The following is a 17658-nucleotide window of genomic DNA, read 5'->3' on the forward strand; positions in this document are numbered from 1 at the left end:
TTTGCAGTATGTAGATTTGACTACTATTGAAATAAATAAGCAATGCTTTGCAGTATGTAGATTTGACTACTATTCAAATAAATAAGCAATGCTTTGCAGTATGTAGATTTGACTACTATTGAAATGAAATAAGCAATGCTTTGCAGTATGTAGATTTGACTACTATTGAAATAAATAAGCAATGCTTTGCAGTATGTAGATTTGACTACTATTGAAATAAATAAGCAATGCTTTGCAGTATGTAGATTTGATTACTATTGAAGTGAAATAGGTAATGCAATGCTTTGCAGTATGTATATTTGACTACTATTGAAATGAAATAAGCAATGCTTTGCAGTATGTAGATTTGACTACTATTGAAATAAATAAGCAATGCTTATTGCAGCCATTGTTTGTGTGTAAGGGTCACTGTAAGGTCAAATCACAAATGTCAGGGTATAGTGTGGGAAGGCAATGTAATGTCCTTTGTGTGTGAAGATATAAGACTGGACCGGAGATGATGGGGGGAGGGGAGAGGGGGGGGGGGGAGGGGGCTTATGTTTGATATATGTCCCTGATCAACAGTGATGACAGGCTGACAATTTGAGAAGGGAACTTTGTAACTCTAGCCTTGTTTTGAATCAGAGGTTTGACAACACAGCTTTGCCTTGTTACTCCATCAACAAAATGTGTTAGCCCTGGAAGGCTGTAGATAGGCATCAGCAAATAGATCACATGACAAAGTTTTGATATATAATATAATATGTTCCCTGAAATATGCTCAGAGGGGCATGCACTCAAAGTCAATTAATGCATGGACTTACTGAAATTAAACATTGAGCACTGCTTTGAAGCATGTATATTTGACTACTATTGAAATAAATAAGCAATGCTTTGCAGCATATAGATTTGACTACTATTGAAATGAAGTAAGCAATGCTTTGCAGTATGTATATTTGACTACTATTGAAATAAGCAATGCTTTGCAGTATGTATATTTGACTACTATTGAAATGAAATAAGCAATGCTTTGCAGTATGTAGATTTGACTACTATTGAAATAAATAAGCAATGCTTTGCAGTATGTAGATTTGACTACTATTCAAATAAATAAGCAATGCTTTGCAGTATGTAGATTTGACTACTATTGAAATAAATAAGCAATGCTTTGCAGTATGTAGATTTGACTACTATTGAAATAAATAAGCAATGCTTTGCAGTATGTAGATTTGATTACTATTGAAGTGAAATAGGTAATGCAATGCTTTGCAGTATGTATATTTGACTACTATTGAAATGAAATAAGCAATGCTTTGCAGTATGTAGATTTGACTACTATTGAAATAAATAAGCAATGCTTTGCAGTATGTAGATTTGACTACTATTGAAATAAATAAGCAATGCTTTGCAGTATGTAGATTTGATTACTATTGAAGTGAAATAGGCAATGCAATGCTTTGCAGTACGCAGATTTGACTAGTATTGAAGTGAAATAAGCAATATTGCATTGCAGTATGTAGATTTGACTACTATATTAACTATTTTACTAGTAAAATAAGCACAAAGTAACATATATATAGACCCTTTAATCAATCCTACAGTCATCTTAGCCAGGCTATAGTTGCTGAGTGACATTCTCACTCAGGATTTTTTGCCCATCTGAGGAAGTAATCAAAAATTACTACAGCTTGTCTTCCACACCAAAACCTGGTGCATATGCACTTCAATATTACCAGTCAGATCCTTTAATTTCATCTCATAAATCTGTCCTCCGAAAAAACCCACAAATTTAATATCTTATTGATCAGAGAACATGATCACGTTTTTCATAAAAGTTCTCAGAAACCATTTAATGATGTCTGGTTGCCATGGGGAGCTCTGAATCAAACAAACAACTAATATTATCTCTGACCAGGTGAGCTATTGTTCAGGTCCAGGTAAATTGATGGAGAATACCTGGCACTGTATTTTATCCTATACCTGTGACCAGATTTAATGATCTAATAACATACATCAACTTAACTCATTTACCCCTGAAGACACATTTTAAAGATGCTCCACCGTTGACAAATGGCATTTTTTCACTATCAAAATCAGAAGCAGACGATTAAGTATTTTTCTTCAGTTACAAAAGTTACTTACTTTACACCATTACCACCACTGAAAAGTTAGAGCTTCTAATTTTACTTCAAGTTAAAAATATGAAAAATAATTATTTGCATCCCGAAAAAATTCCGTGACACTATATCCTATATGGAATGAAGTACTGATTGCGCATGCACCAAAGGCGAAATAAATTATTTTATATATTTTTTTGTGTTAATAAGGCATATATATACACGATTAGACACCAATTAATGTTCAAATGACGAATATGATTTTTGCTCTGTCAGCGGTGGAGCATCTTTAACTGTTTTGATTCAAAGGCTGGAAGAGCTCATTATGAATTTCAAGGGGTGATCAAATGTGTAACTTGACAGCATGTGATATGTTTTGGCTGTAACAGTTCTTGGCACCTGACACATCCTCCATGTGACTTTGTCTGTTGATAAGAGCTTCATTGAAATAACTTTTACTCGCACCTGAAATCTCATAATCAAATTGCTCCTGTCATACAATTTTAAGAGTCCAAACGTATCTTTAGGGAGAAAAAAGCTATTAAAAACAATTATAGTTAAGTAAGAACTCTTGATATTAAAAATTGTGTTTCAGCATTTTGTCTACGTAGTTTTGTTTATGTAGTTGGCAGTTCCTTGGGTGTAATGCGAGATCTCTAACAATCCGTTCTCCTCTTCAATTCTTCTTGATTAAAGATGAATTTTAGATTTTTTTAAAATCCATGTTACAAATTAAACAAGAGACAGGTCTTCATTTTATGGATTTTACAGGGAAGTTGTGTTGATTAACCTCTGTAATCTGAGGGCGAAATTTATTTCAATTCTTTTTTCTTCATTTTTTATTAAAGTGTTTGGCAAAACTTTTTATTATCTGATTCTAGTCCAATCACACAAGAGACAAAGAGAAAACTGGTTTGAACTTGGATGATTAAACTAAAAATAATTACAAAGAATTAATTCACATTTATAAATGTTTTCGTTTGGTAATAAAATGTAGTGAGTTTTCGGTGTTGAAATTAGGATATTAAGAAGCCCCCATGAGGGTTATGTAACATGATAACTTGTCGTAATTGAGCCACATACATGTCAAACAGAATTGTAACACCGTAGATAGAGAGGTATAATTATTTCTCAATTTAATATCCAATAATCTCGATTGATTATAATCCATGGTGAGATGGCAATACTGGTATTAAAACCAACAAGACGGGTTGATTATGGAACGAAAAGGGTTAATTAAATCAATATAAACCTTCAAGGTTGACGAGATTTTCAATGACATTTCAAGGTTATCTGAGACAATTGCTTTCTGCTGAAAAAGAAGAAAGTGTGATATTATACAATGAATTCGAGGAAGTTAAGAAAAGACAAACTATCGTCTGAAAATTATCTTGTCATATTCATGTAATATTCAGATTTTTTTTCTTTTACAGTGAATGGTATATGAACAAATTTCTATTTTAGTGTTTAATTCTTCCTTCTTCCAATAAAAAGCTTATTGTGATGAAAATGTTGAAAGCTTCAGGTAATCTGTATTGTTCACATCAGTATAAATTTCATTACAAACTCATTTGATGATATCGAAGTTGGTGAAAAATAAAGAATGACAATGTAATCGTGACCAGAAAAAAACAGGACTCTGGATTCGCCATGCAAAGCTGCATGCATGTTATGAAATATTACACTCTAAATCTGAATGAATTTATTTTTCTCCTTGTTGGAGAAGGGTTAAAAAGCATGTCTCCTATTTCTTGATTAAAAACGATAACAGGTGCTATCATTTATATAGATAATAAATTGAATTCCATATCTCGAGATTGTTTACCTAAACAACTTCTGTTGTAATGACCTTTTTGTGGGATTCTGGTTTAATTTGACACTGAACCAGGATCTCAATTTTACTGTAATTGTATCAGGCTCACTTTGAATGATCAATTTCAATGTTTGTGTGCACAGGTGTTATATAGTGACCTAATCCTTACATACCCCAACGTTATACTGAAACTGTAGAATGTATACTCTGACTGTGCATAAATCAGAACAATGTCTTCGTAATATGTTGAATAATCATGCGATAAAAAATTTGAAATATTTTTGTAGGATTATCATACAGGTAGTCATATATATCTATATATCAGATGTTTTATTGAACAATTATTTGAACTAGTTGTTAATAATAAAAAAAAAGTCTGGAAAATCAATCATGTATTACCTATCACATAGTTGTAATTGTAAAGTTCATCACTGAGGTCACCTGGTTGTATTGTACCAGACTACAAAGTGTCATTAACAGAAGTAGGTAGATTGGACTAGTTATGTACTGTTACACATCGGAGGTGTCTTTGAAGGTATTCTGTATTATAATGGTACTTCTGCCTGTAAGCATTTTGATTGTACAGATAGATATACACCTGGCAGAATATACCTGTAGAAGTTGAGAGACCATAACACCTGTAGCTTTGAAATAGGGAGTACATGTATATACCTTTCGTATCTAAATCACTATTGTGGAATTTGGCAAATAAGGAGTACACCTTTATTTTGGAGCTTATTGCCTCCCAGGTTCACTCCGAGAGCTCGGGAGAGCTTATTCCACTTGCTTAGAAGGGCTCAATCCACATGCTTAGGAGTGCTCGATCCACCAGCTCACCTTCTCTCTGTTGACATATATTGGCGAGTCAAGGTCGACCACCAGTACGCTTGGCTATTGTTAACACTAGGTGGCAGTGTGTTAGTCAGTGTGGCTCGGATTAGAACACATGTGAGTTTGGACCAACACGGCTCCTCTATATGTTTGTCATCTGACTGGGAAATTACAAAACTGTGCAGGAATCAGGGATATACATCCTCTGCCAGGTAAGAATTCACCTGTTATTTGTTAGTTAACGAGAAAACGGGCAGGTGTGTAGTACGTGATAAGTGTGAGTGTGTGTGTGTATAGTGTTAGGGCACTGTTAAAGAGACCATTCACAGGTAGATCGTATGTATAAGAACTGTTCCTGCTCAACAGAATGTCTGTAGGTCACATTGCCAGATAAAATGTCAAATGAACACAAATGTGCTGTCTGTGAGAGATATGGGGGGAAACTTTTACTTACAATTAAAGAAAAAATGAACAAAAGAAAATTATTGCATTATCTGATATAACGGAAGCATCTGCATCAATTAACACTCATATCTAATTACAGATATTGTTTATTTTCAATAACTATCACTATCAGACAAGATGTGTTTACTTGAGTGAATTTGGATGAAAAATTCCCGTAAACTGCATTTGCTATTCTGTAAGAGGTTTAGGGCCAGACATTTGGTGCACACAGAGCTGTGACATAGATACACCACTAGGTATCACTATCCTATAGCTGTGATAAAGTCCCTTTGAAGCTTACCCTATCTATGATACAGCTTTGTACATATAATGTAAGCCATGGACCTAGCTACAATATCCTTCAGATGGACCTAGCTACAATATCCTTCAGATGGACCTAGCTACAATATCCTTCAGATGGACCTAGCTACAATATCCTTCAGATGGACCTAGCTACAATATCCTTCAGATGGACCTAGCTACAATATCCTTCAGATGGACCTAGCTACAATATCCTTCAGATGGACCTAGCTACAATATCCTTCAGATGGACCTACCTACAATATCCTTCAGATGGACCTAGCTACAATATCCTTCAGATGGACCTAGCTACAATATCCTTCAGATGGACCTACCTACAATATCCTTCAGATGGACCTAGCTACAATATCCTTCAGATGGACCTAGCTACAATATCCTTCAGATGGACATACCTACAATTTCCTTCAGATGGACCTACCTACAATATCCTTCAGATGGACCTAGCTACAATATCCTTCAGATGGACCTAGCTACAATATCCTTCAGATGGACCTAGCTACAATATCCTTCAGATGGACCTAGCTACAATATCCTTCAGATGGACCTACCTACAATATCCTTCAGATGGACCTAGCTACAATATCCTTCAGATGGACCTAGCTACAATATCCTTCAGATGGACCTACCTACAATATTCTTCAGATGGACCTAGCTACAATATCCTTCAGATGGACCTACCTACAATTTCCTTCAGATGGACCTAGCTACAATATCCTTCAGATGGACCTAGCTACAATATCCTTCAGATGGACCTAGCTACAATATCCTTCAGATGGACCTAGCTACAATATCCTTCAGATTTGTTCATCTTTATAAACAATTCAGACAATGGTGACGGTCTTCATCTTTATTGTTTGTAATCAACCTTGATGGAAATATCAAGCTCTGGTCTTTGAAGTGGTCATCTGAAAAAACCCTAGCTATATATCTGTGACGTTCTTTTAAATAAAAAAAAAACCCTACCATTTTGCTATTTGTGTGAAAATGAAATGAATTTCTGTTTGTGTGGATAGTTGAATTCTAGAAAAATGCGAAAGTGCAGATGTTGATATCTAAGACCTTTAAAAATAAGAAGAAAAATATCATAGAAATGTATCAGTTATCTATTTGTATGGCAATGAAATAAATCCCTGTTTATATGGATAGATGTTTTTTAGCAAATTTTGGTACCATGCAAAAGTAAGCAGATGTTGATTTCCAAGACTTTTGAAACGGAAAAAAACCCCGCTAGGTTATCTCTATAAATATATACTGTCTGTTTTGAGCTTGATGTAATTTGCAAATGATTTCCAAAAGTTTTGATAAGTACAACAAATAATTTTATATGCAAACAAAAATTATGATGTCATGTAAATTCTTTGTAATATCACGTCAAGTTTGGTCATATAAAGTAGGCTGACGACAAACACCCATGTACTACAGACATACTGTTGTATGTGTGTTCTCATGCAGATAAAGGATTGATAAAATTTTATTTAAACTTTATAGATAAGTAGTTTGATGTTGTATAAGGTACCAAAGCTTATAAAGATATATAAAATATGTACAGGGTGTAGAGTAAGATACACACAACTCCCCGTGTGTGAGAGTAATTCTATATACCTCTTACCTGGCTAAGGGTTCTGCCATCTCACGACTCCTCTCAAAAACAGTAATAGTCCAGTATGAATAGAGAGCATTTTGTGTTAAAAAAATTATTCATGAAGCTCTCAAGTGGAAAAGCTTAAAACTTGTACATCTTGAAAGCACTTCTTGTAAAGCTTGCCATGGTTAATGGTAAAGACGTTTTCTCTTAAACCTTAAAAATTTCCATTTTAAAAATGACTAAACTGTCTTTACTTGTGTGAGAAAGAAGCAGGTGTTTTAAATATCTGTATTCTAAAGATAAGATCGAGGAAAATTTACAAACTTCTTCAAAGTATTTTGATGGAGGATTTATTTGAATTTTTTCTATCTTTTTCAACCAATAAATTTTAATGAAAGTTTCACCCAATATCTCTCATTTCATTCTTTTCTCTTGAAGATTTCTTTGCTTTTCAAATCACTTATCTAGCACTCAACAAACTAGATAATTAGTTTTATGCAGGAAATTTTATATCAGTAATAGGATGATAAAGTCATAACAGACTTATTGGTTATTTTGATTAGTTTTTATAGACTCGGTGTTAAGTGTGGCAATGTTTATAGTGACAGTAGAGGAATGTATACCAGTCATGTGTGTAAACTACAGAGCTCCACAGATGCTGTATATGTGTTCTTCAACATTTACAGAATTTTCAAAGAAGCTAGCTTTCCATTTAAAGAAACATAATTAAATTTTACTGAACCCTGAAGAGAGAAAATTATAAAGAAAATTAGATTTACTGAAAGATAGAATAAGGAGCAGTGATTGTATCTCTGAACGAAACAGTACAGTTAAAAATGCAAATCAGAGAAAATCTATACTTTTAGGTAGTAATTTAAGGCAACATAACGAAGACTCTTTACGGAGGAAAACATTTCATTTTCTAAATCAAAGGTTTCTTTTGTCATTTAGAAACCCCAGAAGGATTTATTGATTTCAGAAAATAAATTGCATGTGTCTGATTGTGATCTTCTCTGTTGCAATTAATTTAATTTTATGTAATTTGAACGTTTGAAAAATATTTTTTTTAATTTTCATGGAAGGTATGCATTCTAGAAAGAATACTTTCCAGTAGGAGCGCCCTAAATCATTGACTTTGAGGTATCATTCATGTGTTGTGGTCAAAGCTGACCGTCACAGCTGACCATCACAATCAAAATCTGCTGGTTGTTACAAAAGAACTTCTATGTTTTACACCCAAATGTTGTGGTCAAACTGTCCATTACCGACCACTGGAGGACTCATCCAGCCCATTGTGGTCAGATTTAGGGTCGTATGGACAGGACAACACCTCCTTTTGTCAACGGTCATCTATCTAATCTCACTATAGTGACCACAGGTCTGAGTTTGTCCATTTCAGGGACACCGAGCCAGCAGGATGTCCTGCTAATTAGGAGATTTTAGTCTGGTTTTGGTATACAGACTGGACATTCACTCACATTGTATCCAGTCTGTATCATCGTCCCAATCTATACCTGGTGACCTCCATTTGTAAAACATACCCTGAACCCTGATTTCTTCATGGGGTTGAGTTGGCGGACTGGATAATAATTATGTGCCTGTATATTGCCCCTACCTTTCTACCATTGGGTTACAAGTTTGAATCCCCCCTGTGGGTAATAAGGTTTTCCCCCTGGTACTCCAGCTTTCCATTACCTCCTAACCTTAATTGACTCTGTCTGGTTACACATTAAAACAATACAAAATGTTATAGATCTTCGTATATCTTCAAAGTGTAGCAGAATTGGACTGGAATGAACATCTGCAACCAGGTAACACTATTAATAGAGCACACGGCTAGTATTCATAGGTCCCAGGTCCAAACCCCGGTCTGACCACTACATTTTTTCTCCTCTTGTATTACAAAAGTATATGTAGTAATCCTACTGCCAACTTGAATCAATTTTTTTGGCCCCATTGGGTATAGAATATATAGGTGTATACTACAAACGATTTCCTCTGAAACATTTGTTTTGTAAATGTGGTTGATAATAGCTGCAGTATGTTATGGACTGTAAGAACGAGAGCATTTCGTAACAAGAAAGTCAATTAGGAATTAAGGCAGTGGTCCAAAGTTTGATCTTTGTTTGAAGGCAGTACTACAATCAAAGGTATGCCTTTTAACAGGTAGGGCCTGTTCAGTGTTCAGCATTGACTTCATACCTGCTTACTTCAGGTAGATACCCTAGATCTGTAATTTTCTTAATTCATCCATGACTAATTGGCAATTGCACGGTACATTTGGTAATTTTGTTAAGATACTTTCAATGATTTCAAGTAAATTAACAAAAGGATGTGACACACATTTCTAGAGCCACATTCAAATCACAGCTGGTTAATTTTTACCTGAAAGTAGGTCAATTAGATAAATAGATATATAGACAGTTGCTCAACCTGATACAGGTATATATGGATATATAGGGAGTAAATGCGAGCTCAGCCATTGTTGGGTTCCTCACATCCTTCAGGCGAAAGTTATTTATCGCTGGATTTGAAAGCTTACACATGGACTATAACCAAACAAGTGATATTCCACTATCTGATGTAATTAATGCTATCAATGTTGGAGAGGGGAACAACAGTCGTATTTTATGGCGACTCATGAATATAAGTACGGTCACCTGTCCTTTGTTGACACAAAGTAGGTAGATGACCTGGCGTTTAAAGTTTATAAATGAAATTTAAGCTCCGCTGATCAAATGACAATTTAACTTCGTATGTTTAAAAGATTTTTGAAGTTGTCACATATATAAGTTTGAAGATTCCCCATTGTCAGTAAGTTGCTGGTACTTGTTATGTACTGAGGGTTGGGGTGAAATGTCCTTTTTAGGGCGATGAGGTCCATGACATCAAAAGAGTAATCAGGCGTGATCTGTCATGGTTTAATTAGACAACATGTCTTGTGTATTAACCTACAAAGGAGAGGATACCTAGTACCCAAAATCTAATGTTTATATAGCTTTTATAGATGGAACTTAAACAAGTCTAGGAACAAAACAGATCTACTTTTGGGTAACTGTGGGAAACCAGGGGGGTAACTGTCGACAACCATCTGGTTGCCTTCTGTGGTCAGTTACAGATTGATCAGGTGTGGGGTTCAGTCACATGGCCTATATAGCTTACTTTGATCTGGTTTTATTTCAATCTTGTTTTACTATGTTTTGGCTTATTCCCAATCTAGGTCAGGTTAACACTTATATGGGTTAACTCAAATCTAAAGTAACTCAAATTCTAATCTGAACTAACACCAATGTGTTATGCTAATGTGTGATCATCTTTCCAATTTTATTTGATCTTTGATAAAGATGAATTTTTGTCTATACAACCAAACATTAAATGTACTCAGGCCTTAGTTTTGGGAATCAGAAAGTGATTTTCCCATTCAATACTACACACTGTGATCTGGTAGATGTGTATCTTAGAGTGAGACATATGACAGATATGTCACAGGTGTGAGTATTACCTGTATGTTTGATGGGTAGATATACCTTAATCAATCATCTCACCTGTCCATATCACACCTGTAGATGCCTTATGGCAAGATATTTGAGGAAATAGATATATAATCTGGGATGTTAAAGAATTTCCCATTTTTAGGTATAATTGAATATTATGAGAAATTTTAGATGACAAGACTAATTGACATTTAGGAAATAATACTATAGGGTGGGGAATATGATTACATTAAGGAGCATAACTGGTTATCAAGGGAGATAATAATACCAATAAGGGGACACAACTGATTGCCAAGGGAGATAATGCCAGTAAGGAGACTCAAGTGATTATATGTGAATGATTATCAATGGTCAGAACAAGTCATATATAACAGATATCATTATCAAGGTAGAAAGCTATGATAAGAGGACAATGATTGAACAATTTTACCGAATTAAAGCTTAAAATCATGTGTTAAATTAGGGTTCTTTAGCCTTCAGGATAATGCGGTGTAGTTACTATACTGATAGGTAAGTGCAAGTGTCCTTGATTGCGTTTTTGTTGATTTAATTACGAGAAGACCATCAAGCACCTGATCTATAAAGTGGGACTAGTACAGCTGTTAAGCTTCAAGCGAATCGGAAACAGATAAAACCATACCAATAAGTCAAACCAACAAAATTGGATTACAAACTTTGATCCGGTTCTGGCTCCGCATGGAGGTATATCGTGGAACAAAATTCTGAAATAGATAACACCATTAGCTAACATCATTAGGGCAAGAAGAATGATACATTGCCACTTCTAAATATCAGGAAGCTGGCGAGAGGAAACCGATAATTCAAAAGATCTGAAATTAAATACAAGTATTCAAAAGGAGCAGGGTTGTATTTTCTACTTGGCTTCTCTATTCTGATTGTGAAAAATCAATCAATAAAGCGGCATGAATTTCATTACGTGAGGATGTGTTCGGCTAGAGGACGCGAGCAGACGACGGAGATGCTGCCGTTGTGTGGGACACACATAGTGTTTCCTCCTGTAAGTAAGCAGCGATAGTGTATTGATTCTTTTGAGGAAGAGGGCAATAACGCCACACAAAAACGTGTATTATTCCATTTGGAAATGAATTTTGATGAACAGTGTAAACAAAGGCACGGACATAACTACATATGCCTCCAAGATGTCAGTGGTTTTTTGTCTCAGCGATGCAAATGTGTGGAATTACTCAAACCTTTTGTGGTGATTTCGAGAGATCCGTTGTCTGGAAAGAGTAAGTGAGTTGTTTTCATCTACTACTTACAGCCTCTTTTGCATTTACATCCATATCATTGGCTTAGAAGTAAGCTTCAAGGTCATCCATTATTTTCTGCATTACCTTAGTACTCTCAATTTTCTAGTTGCGTTATTCTACTGAGTATAGTATTACTGATTGACATTTTGGTGTTGGGTTTTAGTCGTGTTGTGTGGTATATGTGCGAGATCATCTGTGCGTTTGGGTCTGGTACAATGTGTAATGCTATCAATAAAGCATTATCATGTGCTGTTATGTTCACTCTACTATTAACTGACAGTGTTTTTATACCTTTATGATACAAAGTGTTATTTTCTAGCAATGATTGTCCTGAAACAAACCTTTGATGTGCCTTTAGCTGTTGTGTATTCAGAATTGATAATCTGTACACTTCATGCATTAAATTCTGTTGAACTGAAATGTATGGATTATATATTGACAGGATGGAGTATTGGAGAGGGAGGGGATGAGGGTGGTGGGGAGGGGTGGCATATGGATATAAGTTCATATAGGTCAGACTTGACAGACAAAAAAAGAATTTTTCAGAGGGTGGGGAAGTGCAACATGTGGAATATCCAATGACAGAGGAACAGTCTGAAGTTGCAGCAGACCTTTGGTTGTTTTAGGGACTTTAGCCTTAACACACTGGAAAGCAAGGATGCAATTGAGCCGTCCATCACATCAGAAACCAATGTCTATAGCTGCTTATGAAGGTGGAATAGAGATGTACAGATATATATGATTATACTAAAAAGTAAATCACACTACACCTAACCGGATTTCTATGTAAGATGTTCTTTAACTTGAGTGTGAACTAAAACCCATATCATGGTAGGTTTTATCTAACGTGTACATGGAGCTGGATGTTTGTTCCCAATCTACTGGTACTTCCGACACCTTGGTCTCCCTGGATAATCAACGTCTCCCGAAGTCTTGTACCTCACTGCTGGGCTAACTGTCACATTCACTTCCGAGCACAGATAACATCCCCCAAATGATCGCTCTGGGCTCTACCTTATTGGTGTGGAAAAAAATCCCACAGGCCTGAAACAAAATGAATTAAAAGGAATTCAGTTATCTATAATCCAAATGAGTTTTTGTAGTAGGTCTTACATATGTAGCCTTAATGCTGTTTTCACATCGAGTTACAAGTAATTGACATCACATCTTGATGTATAGTCCTACCAGGATTTAAGGATCTTTGGAGATTTTTTCGTGAATTAGGAATTTGGTTTTTCTTGTCGGGAGACTTGGAAGACATCCTTATTTCATGTTGGTTACGGCGTTTTACCTATACCACATGGACTGTTAATACTATACGCCGATTTAAGTAGATCCCCAGCCTGGACTAATGTACCGACCAATCACATTGTTTTTATGTTACTGCACAGCTGTTACCTAATTGCTAGCCATTTTCAAAAGATATTTTCTCATCTCCTTTTGATTTTTGCTTATTCCTTTGGGCTTTGGACCATGCATGTGTGTTACTTTGAACAAATTACCTACAAATTAGACAATTCATTTTTTGTCCTAGGCGTTTCCATCTCTGTAATGTTGCGTTAGCTTTTAGGAGATGAAGTGTTTTTGTCAATGTGTATCATGTTGTTTAGAGTAAAGGGGGTACAGCTTTGTCTTCACTTCAAAACAGAAATTTAAAATGAATATTGAAATATTCAATTCATTCAAAAATCTGTGGTAATCAAATAATATACATGAAAATTTTTGTAATTAAATTTCTCATTTCCATTTTTTAAATTCTTTTAGAACTATTATATGTCCCTTTTTTACGCAGAATCTAACCATACTTTGGAAACTTCTAACTCTGGTTTTAATCATTGGACTTAGTGGAGCTTTAGAGAAGGCTGTTTATAAGTAACTTACAAGGTTTTCGATGTTCCTTCCTCAGGTCGAGAGGACACCATTTATCTTCTCCACACTGTTAAATCATTAGAATTTACCTTCTCTAGATCTTCTGTTAGTTTTCGCTGCCATTTTCTGGAGGTTTAAGACATTGTTTGGTTTTCTGGTAATCTGGGCTGCAACTTGGTAATTAGTAGTATTGTTAGCTTGACATTATATTTCATATTTAATTTAGGTATTTAAACAAACGTAAAATTATACTGAGTTAAAAAATGCATGAAATCACTATAAACTATTCCAGGTGGTTTTTGACAGAGGTTTGCTATCCTGATCTGAATTTTAACAGCCCTGTTAGGTTTCGGGTAACAGACTTGTTTAAGCTTGATTTGGTACCAACATGCTTCACAATGCTGAAAATTTCATAGATAACTAGTATAAAACTATATTGAGAGCAAAATTATCAAGAAATTGGTGTGAAAACTTTATCATTCGTCAGGGGAAGCAGACATACTTCTTTCTTTTCGTTCTTGACTGCTTCATAAACAACATATTGTTGTATTGATGCCAATCTGAATTTCACTGCTTGCAAGAGTACATGCATTAGAAGGAATTGTTTACACAACATGTTCTTTATTGACCTTTAGGTAATTGACTTTGAATTGAATTTACATTTGAGAAAATTTAAATTTGTGTAGAAAATTGTCAAAGATAGATGTAAATTGATATATTTCAATTTAGAATAAAAAACCAATGCTGTTAATGTTATCTTTCTCATGTAAATAAAATGTTTTCCTGACTGGCATTCAAAAAGCTCAATAATAAGCCCTCCACTGATAGACAGATTTAATACACAAATTAATTTAAGACTTTTACATTTTTGATTAAACAAAATGATACTTATGAGCTTTATTGTTTTGATTGACCATTGTTCAAAACAAAATCAGCAGAATATGATCTGACTTTTCTCAGAAGTACACAATACTTCTCCATTTCTTTAATATCCTTCAATTTGTAATGAGAGACATGAGTACAGTTTTGTAGACTTGATCTTGTTCAGAGGCCTGCAGGTACACTCCTTAGTACAAAATGAACTTGCTACAATTGGTTCCAGTTCACCATTGTCATTTGGCTCTGTTGGGTGTTATGTTCTCGATGGAGGTGTAAATATTGCAGTGTTTCCAGTGTGTGGTGGGTTTTGTGGTAATTTTCTGTAAAGGGACACCATAGAGAAAAAGAATAGTTTTCATTATCTGAATGACAGGTGCTTTAGAGTATGTCTGCATGCTATATTAGGGAAGGAAGATGGAGGAAATGGTGGGGGGTACAGTCAAAGTGTACCAGAAATGTCATACTGAACACATATATATCATTTGTGACCAGACAGGAAATGACCCAACAGAAAATGACTGACTTCATTACTCTCGTCTTCACATGGATGAACAAACTTAATAACTTCCAGATTTCATACTCGGTTAAATTTCCCTCTTCAATTTTTAAAAGCCAGCAAAACCTGCACAGATGTACTTTTATGACTTTTTCTAAAACAAAATATATGGCCTTTGTCATTTTAAAGCTTATTCATGGATGTTATGCTTGAAAAAAGCTGCCATGCTCATTAGTATAGAATGTTCAGGTGTCTATGTACGGCAGACATAGGTGTAATATATGTATTTGTACTTCCGGGCAGACAACATCTAGATAATGTCAGGTAGGGTTTTTACATGTTGATGATAATCGTAATTTCAGAAGATCAAAAGAGAAGGTTTTACTGCTGTGTCTTAGAGGTGATAAATGTGTTTACAAAGGGCAGACCACAAACAGTGTGGATGTATCACCCAGTATTTATATACACATACATGTAGAATGATACATTGCTTACAAATGATCTCACCTACTTATATCAACCAAATTATCTCCCCTAGGAAGATCGGGCAAATTATCTCCCCTAGGAAAATTGGCAAAATTATCTCCCCTTCTGAAATCAGGCAAGTAATTGTCCCTTGGTAGATCAGACAAATTATCTCCCCTTGAAAGATCAGGCAAATTATCTCCCCTTCTTGAATCAGACAAATGACCTCCCCTTCTTTTATAGTTTTGTCATACAATAGCTCCTCAGGATAGATTAATTGTATTAATTCCAATATTTATAAGGACGGCATTCTTCATATTTCAGGAAGAAAATTTAGATGTTGTTTCTTTCTACCTCCTAAGATATCTGATTTTAAGTTTAGAAATAGCTAGTTGACATGTGTTCACCTCCCAAAGTCTGGAGTTATAGATTTGCCCATATCAATGCCCCAAAGTCAGGGATTACAGATTTGCCCATATCAATGCCCCAAAGTCTGGGGTTATAGATTTGCCCATATCAATGCCCCAAAGTCTGGGGTTATAGATTTGCCCATATCAATGCCCCAAAGTCTGGGGTTATAGATTTGCCCATATCAATGCCCCAAAGTCTGGGGTTATAGATTTGCCCATATCAATGCCCCAAAGTCTGGGGTTATAGATTTGCCCATATCAATGCCCCAAAGTCTGGGGTTATAGATTTGCCCATATCAATGCCCCAAAGTCAAGGAGATATTGTTTATTACAGGACTGTAACCTTTAGCCTATTGATCATTTTAAAATATTCCTGTGGGAAGTCAACACCTTTCGTTTTAGATAAATAAAAAAACTTGAGCAAACAAAAAAGGGTTGATATCGAGGACATTGGCTGCAGACTTTACAAAGGACTGAGGGTTTCTTCGGTGGGTCAACATTTAATTGCATGCAGAGCCTTCACACCATAACAAGTTTGATAAGAAAGAAAGTGGGTGTGAGATATCAGGCTTGGGACCAGGGTGTCCATTAACGTCTATACATGTAGATTTGGTCACCAATCTCTGTAGTATTGACCACGTTGGATTAAAAACTGAAAGGAAGAAATTCAGTTGAAGAAAGACTGGCTCGTACATACATGTATACAATTACATCTCCAGTGAATAGGGATCTGGCCAGTCAGGAATCTTAATCCCACCTTCAACCCTTACATTCTCTCTTTTCTAATTTCAATTTTGAAGGGTCGACTCTGTATGATGGAATGTTGAGGACAACAGAGATGTCCTAAGTATTCTATACAGGTATTCATTCTTTACTTGTAGGTCTTCCCACAGGTACAAACAACAGGTTTGTCTCCTGCTCAGTCTTTATAATTGATTGGATAGTTACAACATTTTGATCTTCAGAAATCTGGGTATTATATCCTCCATTAGGAATGGGCGGTGATGTTGATGCTTAGTAAATACATGAATGTGTCTCTTAAGGAGTTAAGTCGCCAGTTTTGTTCTGAATGAACAGCTAACACTAACTAGTGTTCCATCTTATTGTGAATAGTTATAGTATTAGTTATTAATTAATGTTTTTGGTTAAACAATCATGGCAACTCAACAAGTCAAGGTCAACACTTACACACAAAAACTCATATTGTCATTGACTAAACCCGGAAGGGGGGGTCTATGTTTTGTTTTCAGTCCTAAATTATTAACAATTAGGTCATTAAAGGAACTGCCAAGTTTAAGAGGTGGAGGAAACTTGGAGTACCCAGAGGAAAACCATCTACCAGTGGTCAGTACCTGACATCTGTTCTATAGTTTAACTCCAAACCCCTAAATTTTCATAGTGGAATGGTCTAGTCTTTGATTTAGGAGAGTCTAAATGTGTCTTCAGTTGTGAATAAGTTTGATATGTGGCCACAGTAGGGACACCTTATATTAACCGTTGGGCCAATGATCAATTGGATTATTGACTGAATTAAGTACTACCTCCTTAGAATTGGTCAGTTATGTCATTAAGATTTTGATCATACAGACAGTTTGAATACTGTAGCCAACACAGTCTTTATGTAACTCATCCTGTAGGGGGAACTATCGTTCTGATCCTTCATTGGTCCCCACACACAGATTCT

The 17658-nt window shown here is 35.4% G+C and overlaps 1 protein-coding gene across 2 annotated transcripts in view; it reads left to right on the forward strand.

Moving 5' to 3' along the window:
- Positions 1-17658, forward strand: part of LOC138336679 (dystroglycan 1-like) — a 141640-nt gene that overhangs the window by 52398 nt on the left and 71584 nt on the right. Inside the window, exon 1 of one of the 2 annotated variants that reach the window (XM_069286210.1) lies at positions 4554-4952. The exons of the other annotated variant lie outside the window; for it this stretch is intronic. The gene's annotated coding sequence lies outside the window, so the exon portion shown is untranslated. Of the gene's footprint in view, positions 1-4553; positions 4953-17658 lie in introns of those variants that run through there. 2 annotated transcript variants of the gene reach the window in all.

Source organism: Argopecten irradians, chromosome 12 (genome assembly GCF_041381155.1).
Source record: "Argopecten irradians isolate NY chromosome 12, Ai_NY, whole genome shotgun sequence".
NCBI classification, from domain to species: domain Eukaryota; kingdom Metazoa; phylum Mollusca; class Bivalvia; order Pectinida; family Pectinidae; genus Argopecten; species Argopecten irradians.